Genomic DNA, 21,161 nt, shown 5'->3' with positions numbered 1-21,161 from the left:
TTGGCATGGGAAGATTCTGGTTTCCTTCCCCACCGGCGGCAAGTAGTTTTTTTCATCCACTTTCATGTGCACTAATTTATCGTTTCCTTATTTCGTTTATTAAACACAAGTAATTTCCCCTACGTTGTCCTTGGTGTCAGTGTTTACTGGCTTCTTATGGTATGACTCATAAATATCGAGCCTCTCAGTTAACCCCCTTTCTTCTTGTTTGTTAAACGAGGGTCTCGAATCCGGCAACGATGATGCCTTCTGGTAGCATGTGTGGGTTTGTTGACCAGTTGTCTTCACCCAAAAAGATCACGTTCTACATCCGCCGCCAACGTCTGTGAGTTGTGGCGCTGTATAACACTCCCAGGGTTCTACGAGGAAACAAAAATACACAAGAAAGTGGATGGGGAAACGGCGCCGCGGTAGCTCAACTGGTAGAGCATCCCACGCGAAATGCGAAGGTTGTGGGATGGTTACCCATCTGCCGCAAGTTGTTTTTGCATCCACTTTCATTTCCAATTATTTATCGTTTATTAAAGACAAGTTCATCGTTTTATTTATTCCGTTTATTAAGCACAAGTAATTTCCCTTGTGTTGCCCTTGGTGTCACTGTTTATTGGCTTCTTATGATATGACGAGCACCGCTTGTGACGTATCCTACGCACGTGGCCAGTGTGCCCGCCACACCATCACTGGTCACATCATTGCGTAAGCAAATAAGTTGAGGATCATATCTGCAAACATGATGCTCAAGAGAGATTCAAATACAGTCCTCCATTTCAATTAATATTACTGTGTGTGCATATAAGTATTGTCAACAAGGCTTGGTATGGCAAGCTTACGCACTTCTCAAGAGAGACAAGAAACAGTTCAGTGCAGCCTGTATCAATGCTTAGTAAAAGACATGGACATTTATTCACTGATGAGGTACGCAATGGAGTTCATTTTTGCCAGACAAGACTCACGCTCCAATTTGAAATCTATCACTTTATATTCTTGAAGCCATGTAAAAATTGCAGTTAGGCCATTGTTTTCGGCATGACAGACGACTGGTAACACAGAAGCCAACGTTTTATTTTGACACTTTATTTCTCCACTGAATATATTCGAACGTTAAACACATGTTTATCTGCCACGCAATAGCAAAATGCGCAGATTACGCTTGTGAGCCGCAGAGGAACGGTGATATAACTGCTCGTACGACTTGACTCTGAAGTGACAACGTAAATGAGAAAATCCGCAGGCATGTCCAAAACAGTAAACGTATGCAAAACGCTACTGCTTCTATAATCCCTAAAAAGTAGCCGTTCAATTGAATCGCAGAGCTCGCCTCTTGACAAGTCAACGAGTTTGTACACATGAGCGCCCTTTCACGTTCGCACCGTTCTCGAAAAGCGCAACAGACATAACATCTGACATATAATCCCACCATTCGAAATACATCAGCAAGAGCAGCTAGATCATGTTCAACGCAAAATATGAATTCTTAATACGTTTTCAGTAAGTTTAATATTACGCGCCAAACTGACCTTACACAGCATGCAGCTGAATGCCTGCGACAAGTTTCTAACTGCCACTGGCGCTGCACGTAACTTCAGTGGTCGCAGATTACCGCGAAAAACACCATCAAGTGCACGCCTTATTATAATGAAGGTGTGCCGCGAGCAAAATGACGCCTTATGTTATCTGACTCCGTCTTTCAACAACGTTCCGTGCACAGTAGACTGCGAAACCCAATAAATTCAAACACAAAACGCATGCTCAGCGCAACCGGCATAGGCTCAGCATCAGACAGTGGTTAACAAACATTGTGACGCGCCCTCGCGTCTCTGGTCTTATTCAACATATCAAGGTTCTGGCAGTGTTTGAGATTTTCAAAGCTCTTGCGGATAGTGGCAAGTGGTACTATCACCCGCAGGAAAGGCGACGACTGCCTTTTTCGATTGACGTCGAGAGACGTTGTCCATCGCGGGAGCTAAACGTCACGACGACGGCCTGGTGATAGCATGTCATATACGCACAATATGCACGTAAGTTAGATTTCACTTACCGTGGAGGATTTTTGTTATACCCAAGGAATCATGAACGACTGTCTTGTTTTCGTGGCGGCGCGAGATGGCTGACACATGCTGTCCCTTAGATGGCCGTGTTTCCTGAACACCGGACGGATCCTCTTTCTCCGGTGCTGTGCTGTCCCGCTATTTTGGGCGCGCACGCGCGCCCAACATAGCGAAAAAGTGAGTGAAAAAGTAGAGCACTACTGAGTGAAAAATTAGAGCACTAGCAACGCTTCCGCTTCTAAAGTAGCTGGCCGTTCGCTTACAAGCGAAACGGTATGCTCTTTCCTCTGCGTCCTTGAGTAATAGCTCGTGACGTGGTATTGCAGGCAATGGGAATTTAGGTGCCGCTTCTTTGCTCCAGATGACACACCCCGGCTTCCCCGCTCAATGCGCCATTTGACGCCTTCGCATTAATGAACAGGTAGGGCTAGTTTATCAAGCAAATTCACTTAATTTGTGTCATTTGATAAGTGGCAATTATGAAAAAAATAGATCCAGCATGCAGTCAGCTAAAGGTGGTACTTATTCACCCTCGCGGAATGCTGACTGTGAACGCGAACATATCTATAGAAGCAGCCTGGATATGTTGCAGCTAGATTCAGACAGACAGTTGACAAAGAGAAAGAAAATTACAGCACCAAACATTACAGTTATCTGTCACACTCTAGTAATAAGATTGGGCAGAAATTCCACCGGAGTTTTCTAAGTATGCGTAAAGGCTCAATCACACCGATAACTTGAGGAGGTCCCGCGACCATTTGCAAGTTGCTACCGGGAAAGCGACTGAAGCCTACCGAAGCTCTCACCGACAAGCCGGGCTGAGCGCGACCTCCAGGTCGCATTCCCCGAGATTATCGTTCTCTGCGAGAACTCTAAGGATCTACGCAGTCAGCTCGCAGTTCGCTTCTTTCGGGTTCCGGCAACAGCCATGAATTTTGATTCGAACGAAGAGGGAGGCGTCGGGACGGTGCTTATGTACCGTGCAAGCCACCTCCTGCCCGCACTCCGCGCCCATGACGAGGAGTGTTATGGAGAGTAGGTCGCAATTTCTAGTTCGCGGTGCATGGGAATCGGTGCGTTATTTTGGTGCATCTTTACTGCTGTTTAGCTTTCTGCCAATGCCACCACGTACATTCGACGCGTTGCTGCAACTGCTGTACCCCAACATCCGGAGGCAAGACACCATTTAAATTCCTGTAGTCTGCCATGGTGGGGCGGGATTTGTATTTTGTATGACGCAGGAGGACGCCCGATGAAAACACCTGCTAATATAGCTTTCGGTTTAGTAGGTTTGCCACCACGTTTGCACGACTCAAAATCTAGCAGCGAGCACTGGCCCCAAATTGGTCGCGCGACCGCTGTCAGTCGCCGGTGAGAATGAGCCTCAAGCGATGTGCCAATTGCTCATCTGCGCGCGTGCGACGCGAAGTATGTTGGTTTCCGTGATTGTCGAAGCAGCAGATGGTTAGTTTAATGTATCCTTCGTTTGCCTTGTAATTTCTTTTCGCTCTTGATCCGAACAGTATAAACTCTTATCATAGCTTATTTGTTCTTAGCATCCTGATTTAATTGGGTCCGACCTTTATCCACCCTTATTGGTCGTTATCAACCTTCTCGGAATTGACCCGACACTTATAAACCCTCACCTGTCTTTATCAATTTTCTCGAATATGATAGGACCCTGAATGATTCTTCCTACAAGCATAACGGAAATTGATCCGATCCTTATCATCCCTATGAAAATTGCTTCCGCCATTTTGCGCTCTTATATCTCTTTAACGCTTTATTCATCTGCGTCGAATTATTATTATCCGCCATCGAAACCATATAACACCTAAAGACTCCTTATCATGCACTTCAACTCACTGGCTGCTTCTCCGTCGGTGCTGCGCGACAATACAGACAACGCGGTACAACACATTCATATAGTTGAGATATTTTTGCCTTCTGCAAGCCTGGCTGATTAGCGAGGTGCCTAATACTCCCCCCCCACACACACACACAGTAAGACGGGTGCCAGCAAACTAACTTTAACTCCGTGCTCTATCTCGAGGGAGTGGCACTCGGCGTCACAGGGTCACCCTTCCGCTTAGGGAGTTTAATCTACCATTTGGTCAAGGGAGATCAGTGATCTACTTCGACTGCAGTGTATATGCAGTGGCGTAGTAACGGGGGTGGGTGTTGGCGGGGGTACGTGGGCCCCAGGTGCCATTTCGGAGGGGGGGGGGATGTCATATATGTCTGAAGACGCCCCTCGTTCCGCCGCCTTGAAGTAGTAAAGAATGCTCCGGTAACCAGCATCCCGAGCTCATGCACCTGATGAATAGTGCCGCAGAATTGTCGGATGTAGCTTTATCAACACCCTACGTAATAATTGCGTGAAAGTATGGGCTAAAAAATTTTATTCGCGAAATGCTTTTGTGTCATCAGTATATGTACAGTTTTCCATTTATCAGTTTTGTGTCGTTTGCATTACTTTTTTAACACTTTCGAGGTGTTGAATACGAACACTGTATCCTAGTAATAGCTAGCGGTCTCTTTACCATTTTGTTGCTGTACGACTTCATGTCGCAAATACGGTGTGTTGTTTCGGCTGCACAGAATTTTATAAAATAGTTAATTTTGTGAGGTCATTCTGCGACATTCTATCAGGTTATGTGTCTTTGTAACCACCTGAAACTCGATATCGTGCAAAATATGACAGATAAGTCATACGAATACATCATATAACTGCTTAATTATGAACTACAGAGGAAACTTAGCAAGCTAGTAATTGGCCCAAGTTCATATTATGAGCTCAAACAAAAGCTTTTTCTCTTTACAATATTTTCTTGGGTGCTGGAGCTTGCAGTATTTTGGCACTGCGGGCGGTCCAGTATGACAGTACCAAAGAAATATGACATAGCGCACCAGTGACGTCGATATCTCCATGCTCTATATTGCGAGTGCATACCAACCGCAGCGCAAATATCCGCTGGCACGGACTTTATCACGGTGTCCTCGTTTTTTTTTTTCTTTTCGCACGGTGGCGCCAGTAATCCACACGAAGCGGCCTCTATTCCGTTCCCAATCTTTTGGCAGTACCGCCGCTCTGATGATCACGTTTGTCAATAGCAGCAAATAAAAAAGAAACGTTTATGGACCAGAATGAAATGAACTCGTAATTGTCGTAGCGTTGGCGCCAATGCAGCAGGGAAGCAGGTGGCGTTTTCTAATAGGGAGGGGAGATCAGCCTCACTGACACGCTATTTTTTTAGTTTGGGTGCAGGGCTTACCACAGCCAAAATACCGCACGCCGTAGTACCCACGACGATTTTTGTGAAGTTATTGGGCGACACAAGGCTGTGGGGTTTCAATTTCGGAAATGCAATAGTGCCTCTAAAATCGGTAATTGAAACTTTATTGAGATATTTTCATTACTTGTGAGCCATATTTTTCACGATGCCGCATCTGTATTGGCTGCGAAGCCTTACAGTCTGACAGCAGATGTTCAAATGCGCTTATTAGAAGTTGTCACTGCAGCACCATATGTTATTTCGCGCAGAAAAGAAAACAGCGCGTGTACCTGCTACATTTCAGCCTTGATTCTTGCATATGAACCTGACTTTCTAACACTAACAGAAACTTGGCTAACAGCTGATATTAAAGATGTTGAGATAGCCCCTGCCAACTACTCTACACTCTAAGAAAAAAGAGAGTAAAAAGTGAGTCATGGCAACTTGACTCTCTTTTTTCTTACGAAGACCCATTTTCGCGCGGGTAGAGTCACAAAACAAGAGTCAACATTTGTGTATGGGTCGTTTGACTCTTAATAGCACGCGAAGAGTCATCGTGGAAGATCGCGACTCCTCTGATATTCGAGATGAGTCTGGTTAGAGAAAGATTAAAATGCTGGAGAAGAAATACCAGATAACGTCTTCTGTTTTAGGCAGTCCCTCGGGTTCCTGTCCTGGTTGTAATGCGGTGTATCATTCTTTCGTCCTTGTCATGTTCTGCAATTACATCGAACTCTAAATATCAATTTTCCTTGAACACGTTTGTTAATATCTCACACGCTTAAGCGATAGCTGGCTTCCTATGCTGAGGAAGAACCGGATTTGTCACACTGGATTCCGTCCATAAGTAAATCTTAAAGAAAGCATTGGCTACTAAAGAGACTCAACAGTGTCGATTGTAAATGTAATTGCGCTACGTAAAATTAAATGTTGAGGATTTAGGTTCCAAAATCAAGATGTTGTTATGAGGCGCACGGTAATGGAAAACTGCAGATTTATTTTCAGCAGCTCGAGTTATTTAACGTGCATGGAATGCACAGTATACGCGCGTTTTCGCATTCTGCCCCCATTAGAATGCGACTGCTGCGGTTGTGATTGGACCCGTGCCCTCGAGCTCAGCAGCGCAACACCAAAGCCGCTGGGCTACCGCAGTGCGTTGCGTTCCGCGACCAGAAACAAATATTAGCGTACGCAGCACTGCTTTTGAACCCCCTAGAAATGTAAAAACGAAAATGTAGCAGTTTCCCCCCAATGCTGCATGAGCCACTGCACCAACAACTGCACGAACCAAGGTTCGTAGTTTCATCGCCTGAATAAACTGTAGTAAACAATCGCTTACTCCGTAAATTAGCAAGCACGGGGTCGCGCCCGCACGTGCAAACATGAACAGATCTCACTTAATGACCGGGGAAACTCGCTGTCACAGCGTCGGCGTGATGAAGGGCGCGAACAGAGCGGACAGAACGCTTCTGCTGCCTCGTCCTTCAAAGCGTCTCCGAAACTTGAAATGGCGCTATAACACTTCTGCCAAGTGAACGTAGCGGGTATTTCAACACGCGTGTTAAATTCATGGCTGTTTCATCCGTGAACATTACTTAAGTGACGTAAAATTATCAGTGAGCAAAACAGTTTTTATTTCAACGCGAGGAAACAAAACCGAAACTAGCGCAACTGTTTTGCTCACTTGTGCAGATACAAAACGATCCAAAGCCGAAGCCGTCAATAGCATGACGCCATTTTGGAGTTGCGCTGCATCACGCGCGAGTACGTTGTCGTTGAGTGGTTCTGGAATCGCTGCGTTAGGGGCGACTGCAACCAAGCGTTGCGGCAAGTTACGGTGGGATCTTCTGTCCGTGCTGTGTGATTGCGACGTGGGGACCGCCGCCAGCAGCAGCGTATCGCCGATTTCGTCTTTGCCGACATCGAGCAAGTGCAGCTCGCCGGACCGCCACAAGCGCCCGAAGTGCTGCGGTTTGCACTGCATCTTTCATTGTGATATGGGAGATCGCAACGGACAGAGACGACCAGATGCATACGAACCACTACCAGCGGGGACCTGTGACTTGTGCCATATTTCTCTTAACGTCTCAGGTAAGCATGTCAGCTTTTGTTCCGAGTTTACAAACGGCGCGTACTCGGCCCTTCCGGTATAGCTACATATTGCGCCACGTTTCTCGTGGCAGTTCACTGACGTTTCTTAGGCATGCGTGCGCGTATGTATGCGAAAATACTACTGGCAGACGGAAGCCTCAGGAGAGCATCTGAAATTATTGCAAAGTTGTACTGATAGGAGAAACACCGTTCTTAACGACTCTAGTGACGAGTGGCCTGTCGCATCGAAAAATACGTAGAATATCAAGTACTGCGTAACTTGAACTGTAGATACAATACTAGCACCAGTGTGACTTGTGCTGGCGAAGACAGGTAGTCGAAAAGACAGCTTGTGTATTCTGAAGATTTACTAGCGCTTTAGGTATATTACCGCGAATAATAAAAGCGCTACAACGCTGTATAGCAGTGTCAGGCGATGTGGCAGCACATATATTTGAAGAGCGGTAAAGCGGCTGCATGCACAAGCGAACAGACACAGCGCTTTAAAAACGCTGAAACAGAACAAATTTTATGTGCATTTGGCTGTAAGTAGAAAACACAAAACGCATTAGCTGACAATCAAAGCCTATATATAATGTATTATTTTTACGTAATCTTTATTTTCACGGTTGTATATATTTAAAAGCATGAATATGCTGCAACATTTATATAGTAAATCCTACTAGGCTTACATAACGTGGCTGTGTTATGTGGTGAAATTGTAATATTGCCACTGGATTTTTTATATTGAGTCCGGTGTTTTATGAAAAAAAGCGTACTTTTATTTGTAGTTTTATGTTAGTGCGTATAGTTGCCAAGCAGAAATAGTTCATTGCAAGGTTTTACCTTCCAGTGAGCTGCATATGAACCGAAGTTTATCCTGTCTTGGCTATTGTAATGTGCATACAACAATTTTAAGTATATACAGCTGTAGTTGGCTTAGTCGCTGCAGCATATTTTGTGAAAGTAGAAGGCCATTTATTATTTTGCTGCTTCCATGCAGAAATACCTTTTTTCTTGTACCAAGAAACGCTGACAGTATTGAATGAAATGAAGTGTGTATTTTTCTACTAATTTAATAAAGGAAATTTCGTTTGCCGTGTATCAGAGATTAGTTTACCTTCTTGTACTAAACAATGCGTTATGTCTTCGGCTACTGCTGTTGTCCTGTGTATTTTTAAATTTTGAAATGTATTTTATTTTAGGTATTCAAGAAATGGCAGCAGCCAGAAGTCGCCATCTTATCCAGCACGTTATGGGTGAGACAAATCGTAGCAGGCACTTTCGCATATCTCATTAGCATATGATGCTATTTGTTGTAATTTTTGTGTCCACTTTCCTGTCTTTATGCATTTTACTATTATTGTGCAAAGGGTAACAGTTTTACATTGAGACAGAGTAATCGCCCAAAGGGGAGACATGGCTGGAGGAGACAACACACACAAGCCTCCCTTGTCCGTATCTCTATGTTGCGCAGTTACTCTGTCATTATCTACCAACAAGCCCAAATTCCTCATCAGCTACATTTACTAATGATCCGTTATTACAATTTCATTGACATAACATTGAAAGTACAGAGACACACAGGAAGACAGACTTGAACTGATGAAGAGCCATAGAACAAGGATCGCTGGAGTCAATATTTCGACAAAGAGAAGGAGATTTTTCTTCTCAAAACATTGGCTCCAATGAATTTTCTTGTTCTATAACTATTTATGATTAAAAGAAAGCATTATTGCTCTTGCTGAAGTATTATGCATTATGGCATAAAAATTAGCAGGGTAAAATATCAGGAATGTCAAAATTCTTGTATATTCCAGTGCTAGAGCGAAAGCCAGGAAAACAAGATGTAGAGAACCACATTTTTATTTTTCACTGGCCAGTTTGGCCAGCTTCATTCCTACCTTGCACTTTGTTGCATTAACGACCACTGGAATTCGTTAATTGAATTAGCTTAGCTTGGTGATTTACTTATATTAAGAGATATTGAACTTGTATTAATGCAGCTTAAAATAATGCATGTAAAAAAATTTGCAATGACATTTTAAGGTGGCAGGCTTGCAGTTGACTAGCAGATCACTTGATGGTATGAGCTCAGGTTTCAACCGAGCTTCCACGCACAAATCAGTTGCACATTTTTCTTTCATTGTTTAGATTTTCATAAACATAAGTACTGTTTCTTTGTTGTCGGGCTTCTAGTTGTGTCGTAGGACCTCACTGTTTACCTTTATTTGTATTGGTAGCCGTGTTACACAGACAGCTCAATTTTTATTGTAAATCGTGACATGGTAGGACTAAGAACAATTGTGCAAATTTGTTGCAGGTACACTCTGGCAGCTCCTACTCCTGCGTCCTACCACCACCCTGTCCTGACTACGTCCACTAGGGAGTTGGGAGCCTTTTGCGGCTTCTGCCACTGCATCCTGCCGCCACCATGTCCCAATTACGTCCACTAGGGAGATGGCAGGCTTAGTGATGATGCCAGCAGGCTGACAGCCGACAGAAAGATTCAGGTAAATACCTGTAATTAAGCGGCGTCTTTTTGAGTGAAATGGCTTGTAGTCACTCAGCAATGAAAGAAGTAACTTCACAGTAGTTCAGACTCCCTGCTATCTGTGCTGGGATGCTTAAGTCCATGCATTTTATCTTAGCCGCCAAGAGGCTATGTGTATTAGGCGAAATGCGATGCAAATTTTGAATCTACAAGAAACCACTTGTACAATTTTTTTCTTGTTTAACACAAAAACTACTTTGATACAGCTTTACCAATTTAAAAACAATACAATGTACTCTCATACATGGTATTTGGCATAAATTTACTAGGGCTGCCTCAATGGTAAGTAGGCCGATAAACGTACACCAAAACTGACTTCTTTTCGAAGTTCATGCTCCTCTCTCTGCACTGCTGCATAATGCATCTTTCTGATACCATTCTTGCACGCAGCACAAGTCCTAAACACATGGATTGCATAAATTTGCAGCTTTTGCTGTAGGTCACTTCTGTGAAAATTTCGTCCATTTTTAATCAGCCATAATAAACTGAGCAGTGGCTAATAAGCAGTTAAGTTTTTGGTATAAGGCCTCTCTTCATTGTTGTTAAAAATTTGGCCCTCTTAATGAAGGAACCAAATTGTTGGCTATGCCATTTTATGATGCATACTTTGGTGCGTTACACAAAATTTGACATAATGTTTATGCCAGTGAAAATTTTTTTTTGCTTTAAGTATTGCGTGAAATTGAGATTTGTTCTATATTGAAGAGCCCTCAGTTTTCAAACAGAAATTCCAAGTGGTCGTGTGCCAGGTTGGAACAGCTGGCAGGGAATAGCCTACTTACACAAATAGGGAGGGTCATGTACACTTGACCTTATGTTAAGATACTATTATTGATCCACAAAAGACAAAATGAAGGATTCCATCCTATAAGCAGCTCTTCACATTCATTTACACTTTTGCACATTTATATACCTTGAGTCTGGTGACTTGTGTCTGTTTTCATCATCTGCTATGTGCAGATGGTAAACTTCAGATTTGCCCTATGGTACAGAATATTTTGGTGCTTAAATATATGGATCTGTGTTTTTCAGGTTGCCTCGAAATTTTATCCAAGCCATGCCGCACACTTGGGCCAAGCCTCTTGCGAACGACGTATAACCAGGCTCAACGCATGAGTGTCGAGTGAGTCCGGAGATCAAGACAACCTGCTGTGCAACCAGCGTGCAACCTTTGGTGACCCCTCTAACGTTCTACCTATTTCACAGCTGTGCCTCACCTACCATCTATCCAAACAGCATCACCATCTGTGATTACTTATCGAACCATGGATGATTGTTGGGGTGGAGTGATTTAAACATTCTATTTTTCTCTTCAAATTCTTTGCAAATATTTCTGCTATTATAATTCATATGTGTCTTTAGTACCTAGTTTTTAATAGTTCCTTTCTCTCAGAATTCTCACCATCTACTCCTGCTATTATTATGTATACCTGCCTTTAAGCCCTGTTTCTCGTAGTTCTTTTGTACTTGTGGATGTAATTGATAGGTTCTTAATTCTTGTTATACAGAAGGCCAAAATGCCAACTTACGGCATTTTTTCTTCCTTTGATAATCTACAACACTGCAATGTGTTCAAGAAATGTAGCATAACATGGGCTCTGGTGCAGGATAAATTTAAGGGCAATATAGAGTACTTATTTCAAGCACCCGTTATTTTTGAAAAACTCAAGGATATAGGAGCACAAGAAAGAAAATATTGAACTAGAGAAACGTGGCTTCCCCTCATAAGTCTGGTAATAATGTGACCCTTTCACTGCAAAGATACTGGTACTCGCATACAAGGTTTTAGACATAGAAGCTATGATACCCTTGGCATTTCTCAGTGCTTATTTGCCACACTGACAAATGTCAAAGGCAGCATAGGTTTCATGCACACATTGGTTGTATTACACCTTTTGAGTATTGCATTTCTCAAACACTCAGGTTTGCAGCAGTGCTTTAATTAGCAGATGTATTTGTAGTGCAAGAGTAACGCTACAGATCATGTAAAAATAATTTTACAGACTATATGTCCATGGATGCATGCTTCTTCTGATGACGTAGCAGTGCCATGTGGTTGGGGGATGAATGTCTACTTCAGATTTAAATATTGGCTTCCAGGCCTGGGTTAGTCTCCTACACTGAGTATTCTAGGTCAGAGCCTAGTTACTGGAGGAAAGTGAATTAAACTAGGAATTATAAACATCAAAGGTCTTGTTCGGGACACTAATGTAACAATCAGCAAGGTTCTTTGTGCATTAATTTTCAGATTTGCGAGATTATATTTTGACTGGTTTCATTAATGCGAGAACAAATATTTGTTTATTCTCATGCTAGAGTTGGCTGCCCCTATTCGCATACAACCCCTTTACAGGCTAAAAATTCAGTGTATTAATAGGCTGTTTTTTGGTTTTGCGCCGTCAGTGTTAAGGGATGCAAACGGTGACATAGAACAGAATGCAAAAAATGTCTAAGGAATGCAAGCAGGGCATAGGGCTTTTTAGGCAGATGCGTGCATGTGCTATTTATAAAACTCCCTATGGTATGCCTCAAGGCATTTTTAACCCTTTAGTAGAAACACTGACGCCCACTTATTAAAGGGAAATGCTCCTCGAAACAACTTTCTTTAATTATTTGTACTAGAGATTTGAATGTGCCGCCATTAATAGGGAGTTTTATGTGGATTTGAATTGCCATTGGTTTTTGTGTAGCTGGTGTTCTTTAGTTATGTCCTACATAGTGGCAATATATTTTTATGGGCACTTTCGTGTGTAAAAAGTTTCGCAAATAGTTTCATGCTGTATCTTATTTAGCTAGTTGTATACTGCAAAGTGGCGATACCTATCCAAACAGCTTGTACAATTACTGGAACTATGCAAAAATATATTAGGCCACTTTAAATAATTTTTACAGATTGCAATTTCAATTAGATATCGGTATTCTGCATATTTTGAAGAGTATGTATGCCAAATTTCATTTCTATCGAACAATTATAAGTGCACAAGGTCATTCTCATGCTATTATGAGAAAAAAATTATTGAAGTATTCTCAATAATTTTTTTTCACAGAGTATGAGAGGTATGCAAGATTAGTAGGCAGGCCTTCCTGCCTGCCTACTATCTTGCATACTTCTAGTAACTTTACATGCTGTTTGAATAGATATCGGCACCTTGCAGTCTACAGGGAGCTGAGTTAGCTGCAGCACACTGCTTTTTGTGAAAATTTAATACACAAGAAAATGCCCGCAAATATCACTATGTATTTTGCCGTTGTGTACTGCCTACCTACTATGTTGCATACTTCTAGTAACTTTACATGCTGTTTGAATAGATATCGGCACCTTGCAGTATACAGGGAGCTGAGTTAGCTGCAGCACACTACTTTTTGTGAAAATTTAATACACAAGAAAATACCCGCAAACATCACTATGTATTTTGCCGTTGTGTAGAGCATAACTCAAGGAGCAGCTAAACAAAAATTAATGGAATATATGAGATCTGCATGAAGAACTCTACAATTGGCTCTCTTTTCAAACCTCTAGTACAAATAATAAAAATATTTCGAGTAATATTCAATCAGCAAAATGTTCCCCTTGCTACAGTGACCTACAACATAGCGACGGAAAGTTTAAGGCAAGTCCTTTTGTCGAAGCGAATCTGGGCTGTCTTCCCAAGAGCTTCTGTTAAAGACGGTGAATTTTCCTGCATTTGCCAGAAGTGCAATACTAAAATGTTTGTGAATGTGCTATGGTATTGGCACGCTAACAGAAAAAAAAGACAGTTCTGTGAAATGTAGACTTGATTATAACTTTGTTGGACATTTAAATTTTGACTCCATATATTTATTTTGCGTTTTGTACTGAGTGTTTCAGCGGTGACTGCCACTAATTATTGAACATAACTGCTTCATGACAGTGCGACAATTTTCACTAACAGAAATTTATAGCAGTGGCAGGCATTAGAATTACAGTACTCAATAATGTCTACTTTGTAAGAACTCAGACTAGCACCAGTTCTGAGATACAGATACCCAAAAAGTAATGATCAAATAGATTTCTCTTCCACACAGAATTGTCCCACAAGGCTTACAGGAGGCTTTTTGGCGAAGTAATATCTGAAAGAGCAAAGCATGTTCCACCAAGCATGGTGACAAATATTTCAGAGCTGTCAGTCTGAGGACTCCTACAAACTAACAATACCTTCAGCACTGACTAGCTTCAATAATGGGATGTCAGCATTTTGCTGAAATTAATGAAACTTCAATTATCGTGATCTTGTTTAAGAAGACATTTGAAATTAACATGCAGTTCTAATCTCTGTCACTTTTGTAAATATTTCCCAATTATTTTTTCAGGCTACAGTTTTTGGTAATAATGGTATTCATTGCAGAAAGAGCTAGTACATGGCATTTAATAAAAAAAAGGTACTGGTCATTGTAGATTTTGTGTCTTGAGCATTTGTTCTGTTCCACCGCTCTTTCTTGAAATCTGAAATGATGTACCCATCTCTTTGTTAGCGATAAACAGGGAAATCTGTCAGTATGCTTTGTTTAAAATGGAGCTGATCAACCCAATAGTTAGGCTATTTGCTAATTATAAATTACAACGATAATAGTACAGGACCATAAAAACAGATTGATGCTGAATAACAGCTGTGCCCAGCTACATCCACGCAGCTGTGCCACACAATGTGCATGTGTTCAGAATAGCCAAATGCCCCAGAGAGAAAGCAAGAGTAACTTATTGTTTGTCATCTTGTAAAAGCAGATTATGCGCCAGATGTAATTTATACTCGGTAAATAATAAATCAGTCATGTGAGGTGTCTCGCTTCAGGTTGCAAATTCGAACTTCTTGTAATTTTGCTTGTTTTTATTTTGTTTTCTTTGAGAGCATGAGTGACTTGATTGCCTTTGCACATATTGTCAAAACTGTTTCATCACTGGGAATCACGAAAGTTCATTTACACATAAAATTCCCAGTAACTGATATGGTAGGCTTCGACCTTAATTCTCTTATCTTTCATGTGTTTATCTACCAAGCAGTTGTATCGTTCATTGAGATGTATCAACGCAATGCACAGTGGGAACCCAAATTATAAATATCTGTTCTTGCTTTCTACCCTGCTCTACAACATAATGAAGATACAAAGCAAAACTATAAGTTTGCAATTGTCCCCCATAACCAGAGTATCGCTTAGAATTTGAAAAACAAAATTGACATCCTGCTATGGTGTCAGAGTTGCTTTGGGCACAAAGTGAACTGCGTAGCACCTGTGCTAGAGTACACAACAAAGCAGAAAATCGCACCAGATTGGAATGGCAGTGGTAAGTTAAGAACAGATGTTTTATTTCATGCACCATTAATGTGGCATATCATCTGCTCCTGTTTTGTGGGAACGCATACATTGGGAAGACAATTTTTTGCACCAATCTTACCTTAGCGGGACACCAGAGAAAGGTAGAAATCAAGAACAGGTATTCACACTTTGTTGCCCACAGTGTATTATCTGGATGTGTTTCACTCTACAAAAGATGGCTGTGGTAGATAATCATGAAGACAAAGACAAAAGAATTAAAAGAGGTATGTGTTAGTCATCCTTCCATGACATCCAGTGTTTAGAGAAACACTTCTTTCTGTATACATATGTGCCAAGCCGTAGGAAGGCTTTACGTAAATCAATCATGCTTTCCAAGTTAAAAATCGGAATAAGGACAATCACAAGAACATTGTATGAGTGATTTGTAAATGTGGCACCTAATGTAAATTATTTACGTATGCGCTGAGGGTAGATTACAGCCAGTGCATAATCTGCTCTTGCAGGATAACTTGTGATGAGTAAAAGAAACTTTCCTCACATCTTCCTCTTTGTTTATTTTGGATGTTGGTGCACCATGTATATTGTTACAGCTGCATGCATACAGCTGGGTATAGTTTATGTGTTCTGCTCCCTCCCTTGTCCTCATTATTCATGTGCTATCTTTGCTGTAACAAAATACAGCTACCTGTGCTGCATATTTTGTCAGCGTGTTTGCGTTACGGCAAGTTTTGTATTAGTGGTTATTGCAATCTGTGAAATTGTCTGTGTCAGCTACTATACTTTGTCTTGGAAAAGTACATTTGTCAACATAAATAAACAATTAGTATAAATGTTGCTGTATTTATTTTTGTAATATTATCTGTTGTGAAGCTTTTATACACTGTTGCATGTTGTTTGACAGAATAAAATTGATGCACAACTTTTTAATGTGGTATTTTTCAGATCAATTTTCAACTGACGCTAACATGCACAAGTTGTGGGGGCAAAGTGCCAACAAGAGTACCATAAGGTAAGACAGCTGTTTTTACTGTTAGATTGGATTATCAATTGCCAACCAGTTGTTTTTAGCAAGCATAGTATAACGCATATATTATGTAATATAAGTTGGAATATTGTTTTTATTGCACTTGATTATCTGGGTCTCCTCTGTACATAAGTGCAGCCTTTTTTATTTGTTATGTGTAGCTTACTTGCTTAAAATGCTAAATCTTAAGTTCTAAATAAAAACATGTCTCGAAGAACAGTGAAGTAGGTTTAACTTAGAAATGTTTTGACATTAGAGACTTGTGCAGCGCAGAATTGAACTTCTACATGAGTTACATAATATTTTGGGGTCTCGTTATGGTTCCGAGTTGCATTGCAGTGTCATGCATATGCACCTGCAGGCTACATATATTTAAGACTGTTTTGCTTGGTTGGCTATTGATTCCAGTTTAATAGTAATGAGAACTGTCTTGCTTTAATGGTGATTCTGTGCTGACTAATACATTTGAATTCTGTGCTGACTAATACATTTGAATTTTCCAGAAGACAACAAAGGGTGATGAAATGTTAACTTTTTGTTGCTAACCTGCCATGTCGTTTTTGGCAAGCTTGCTATGGGTTCTTTCGTATATGTTGTCTTTTCACAGTAGTCATCTTGAGAACTAGCCGTAGTCGTGCGTACTTACAGCAAAAGTTGGTGACACATTTTGAAAATCGGCTCGACACTGCCATCCGAGAGTCAAACGACTAACATGGATTAGTTATTTTACTCTATTTACAAGAGTCCTGCACCACGCACTAAGGGCAACTTGACACACACTGCTGGAGTCATCAGACTCATCAAGAATAGTTACCCGAATCCTTCCGCAGTGGCCATGTGACCCTTTATCTTGAGTCGTCTGACTCATGCAGAATAGTTAACGGACTCCGTCAGCACTAGTCGTGTAACTCTTTTGAGAGGGTTAGCAGACTACTACAAGAGAGTTGCATGACTATTGTGTGTGGAGTCACGTAACCACCTTGTATCGAGCACAGATAGTCTCGGGACTCTCTGCCGAAAGAGAGTTCGGGTGTCTCCCACAAAGTGTGTCGTATACGTGGCGAGTCCAGACTCTTCGAAAAGAGTAAGAGGTACTCTTTTTTTTCTTAGTGTGTATCATCCGGAAAGACCGGACAGCACAAGGCACCAGCGTGGTCATTCTAGTGAATAAAGAAATCCAGTTAGTGTTACCGGATGTTTCGGGAATCGAGGCTATCTTTTGCAAACTGCGTTTCGCCTTCCACATTATAGTCGTAGGCTGCGTCTATCACAGTCCTTCTCCGGGCCTCGACAATATGCGCCGGTTGCATGAACACACTGAGCAATATGGAGCAGGGTCCAGATTAATAATCGCAGGTGATTTTAACGTTCGTGAAGTGAAATAGCAGAAAATGCAGCAACATTAACCCTGTGCGGATGTGTTACATGATGTTATGTTCTCATTAAACCTTAGTCAAATTGTAACTGAACCTACACTTGTAAGGGATCCGGCTGTTCCATACTAGATCTAATATTCCTCAGCAATCACTTCATAAATGATGAAACTAGATTAATCTTACTAGATGGTATTTATGATCACAAAATTGCCTATTACACTTTACCACTTCATGACATCGTTACTCATCAGCAAATCACCGCTTACCCCGACTATAGTAAAGCTAACCACACTAGTATACTGTATTACCTGATTAATGAATACGACTTGATTTTCCAACTTTCACATAACAGAAATACGGACATCAATGCTTTGTGGTTCGCGTTTAACGTCACTATATGTCATTGTATAACCATTTACATGCCACCTAGAAAAAACTAGCTTAGCAGGTGTAATCCATGGATAACACGTGATGTTATACATGCAAAACGTAAAGTAAACCGAATAAAAAAATTGCTGAAAACTATCCATTAAAATTTACGCATGACAGTCTCAGCGCAGCTATCCAATGCCTGAAATCAAAATTAGGACAGCTAAACAGCTCTACTTTTCTAATACACTGACGAAGTTTTTGAAAAGTGCTGCCACGAAGTTGTTCAGCTACATTAACCAAAACAATCGTAACAATAACGGAGCCTGAAAGGAAGTTAATAGAAACTCTGCTAACGTGTTAACGACTACTTCTGCTCCATTTTCACTGAGGACAACGGCACACCACCACAAGCAGGTTTGTCTAGAAATAAGCCGCTAGAGCGACTTGCATTAACCGAAAAAAGGCATACTTAACTTACTACTTAACTTAGACCTAAAGAAATTATCAGGACCTCATAGTCTACCAAATTCATTCCTTTGCAGCTACACTGAGTGGATGACCAAATACGTCTTAATAAATTTTTAACAAATCAATGTCCACAGGCATCCTCCCTAAGGATAGGAAAATAGCTAAAATGAAACCAATTCATAAATCGGGAAGTAATATAGAACCAGCCAACTACAGGTCAACCTAACTAACATGCACAGTCTGGAAACTTGTCGAACACATTATTTTAAGCGCATAACCAAACACCTTGAACCGGAAGAAATATTAACAGATTGTTAGCATGGCTCTCGCAAAGGAGTTTTCACGGTCACACAACTAATTGATATTTTTCACGATGTATGGTTAAGTATTCATCTACGCAAACAAATCAAACTAATCTTTCTAGATTTTTCAAAAGCTCTCGATCGCGTAACGCATAAGAAATTAATTTATAAACTCGAGCTTACCTGAGGAATAGGCCCTATTCTCAAGTGGATCAAAGACTACCTTACTAACCGCACTCACTATTTAGAAGTTCACCTGCTTATTTCGTTTAAATCTAGCATAAGATACGGAGTTCCACAAGGACGTATTGTGGCTCCAGTGTTATTTCTCATATACATTAACGACCTGCCTTCTAATATTCCAGTCAATCTTAGACTTATTGCTGATGATTGTGTTCTGTATCACGTAATCAATTGTTATAATGACCATGTGGCCTTTAACGATGCTTTGTAAATTGTAAAAATGGTGTAACGAATTGCACAAGAATTTAAACAATAAGAAATCAGCTACATTATCAATTACGAGAAAAAAGCTCAGATCAGAATTTATCTAAACTATAAATAACGCCACACTTAACAAAGTGAAAGAGTACAAAAACCTTGGCTTAACATTAACACAAAACTTTAGATGGGAGCGCCACGTTGACAACGTTATTTCGACCGCACAAAAAAAAAGTTGTTTTTCCTAAACAGACGTCTCAGACTACACCCCCAAACACAAAACTAACAGCATAAAGAACATTTGTCAGATCTGTATTAGAATATGCTAGCGCTGTTTGGTTTCCTTTCACAAAAGAACTTATTTTGAAACTAGAAGCAATTCAAAGGAAGGCACTACGATATAATCACAATAAATATAGGTTAACAGACTCACCCACAGAATTGCTGAAACAGGCCTGTATACTGACCTTACAAAACCGAGCCAAGCTTGCACGATTAAAAATTATGTATCAACTTATTCTTAAAGAACTAACAATAGACAGTTACAAATACTCATCTATAGCATAAACACGACTCACGATTCATCCAATCATTAAACGAACACACATTTTATACGGAAAGTCATAAGCATTCGTTTTTCTCTCTAATAACGCACGAATGGAATAAGCTGGACTCTAGTATTACAAACACTCCAATCTTATCTACTTTTTTAACATTAGCGGAAAATGATGCATGGTTCACAATTATAACGCACCTGTGTCACCATTTATTTCTGTGCCATTTTATGTTATTTCATTATATTGTGTACATAATCCCAATTTACCTAACGACACCTGATACGGATTTTATGGATTAATACCTCTTGTGTATACCTAAATTTTATAACTTGTATTACTTGCCATTAATGAGTACTTTTGTTTATTTATGAAATTTTTTTACCTCTGTTCCTGTTGTAATTTTTACGTACCACCATTGCTTTTTTACAGACTATCTCATTACCCATTGTTACTCTTAAATTTACTTCCATGTATTATTGTGTAATTAATGCCTACAATTTGGTTCACATTTATAAACTGTCTACCCTTTGAATTACCTCTTGCTTTTTCGTAGTATTATTACGTTGTTTTACGTTACTTTTCTGTATACTGTAGTGTTTGCCTTTCCTACTTGCCTATCTATTGTGTGTAATCTTAATATTGTTCTAGTTATTATTGTTACATTCTAAAATAACTATGTAAATTCCCTTCCTATTGCGATCCCTGATGGGATCGACAGTATAAATAAATGAATAACTAAATTAATTGTGAAAGAAAGCGAAAGGGGGGCCCCGGGGGACATGTGCGGTATACAAAGTGGCTTTGCTGGTGTTTAAACCTCAAAAACCTCCCCCTCCTCGCCCGAAATTTTCGATATCGTCGCCTGCCTGACTGCACCCGAGTAAATGTGTGTGGGGGGGGAGGCGTGTGTTTTATTATTTCCCTACAATGATACCACAGTTCTATCGCAGCATAAGGATCAGCTAACCAGGGAAATAATCGAAGCCTTTCATATTCACAAGAGGGGAGAGGGCTGTATCAGTCAGCCATCCGTAAATCTAAGCCATGGTGAGGTTGCCTTTTTGGAAGTACACTAAAGGAAAAATTTTTTTAAAAATTGTGTAATTGAAATGGTTGTTAGGGGTGCAACAAATACGATAGGATTGCACACCATGATAGATAGGTGTCACATCTTGACGCCCTAGTAGGCGCGGGCAAATGAGTTTTAAAAAAATGCCTTTAATCTTGCCTTGATTCTCTTTGACGCTGAAGGTGCGCAGGTATATAAATATGAAGTATGTGTTCTTAAATAAAATAGTTGCGAGTGCAGGGAGTGTCATCTTTTTTTGTGTGTCTTCACTGTGTCCGTGTCAGTGCGG

The 21,161-nt window shown here is 40.7% G+C and overlaps 1 long non-coding RNA gene across 1 annotated transcript; it reads left to right on the top strand.

The window, feature by feature from the left end:
* Nucleotides 1-7,118: 7,118 nt before the first annotated feature.
* LOC129383502 (uncharacterized) lies at nucleotides 7,119-9,907 on the top strand. The gene is made up of 3 exons (XR_008611396.1): nucleotides 7,119-7,414; nucleotides 8,620-8,673; nucleotides 9,738-9,907. It is a non-coding gene; the product is annotated as an uncharacterized lncRNA (long non-coding RNA).
* The last annotated feature ends 11,254 nt before the right edge of the window (nucleotides 9,908-21,161 follow it).

The sequence above is a fragment of the Dermacentor andersoni genome, chromosome 8 (genome assembly GCF_023375885.2).
Source record: "Dermacentor andersoni chromosome 8, qqDerAnde1_hic_scaffold, whole genome shotgun sequence".
In the NCBI taxonomy this organism is placed as follows: Eukaryota; Metazoa; Arthropoda; class Arachnida; order Ixodida; family Ixodidae; genus Dermacentor; species Dermacentor andersoni.
The sequence above is the reverse complement of the archived record's forward strand: the minus strand, read 5'-3'. Positions and strand labels throughout refer to the sequence as shown.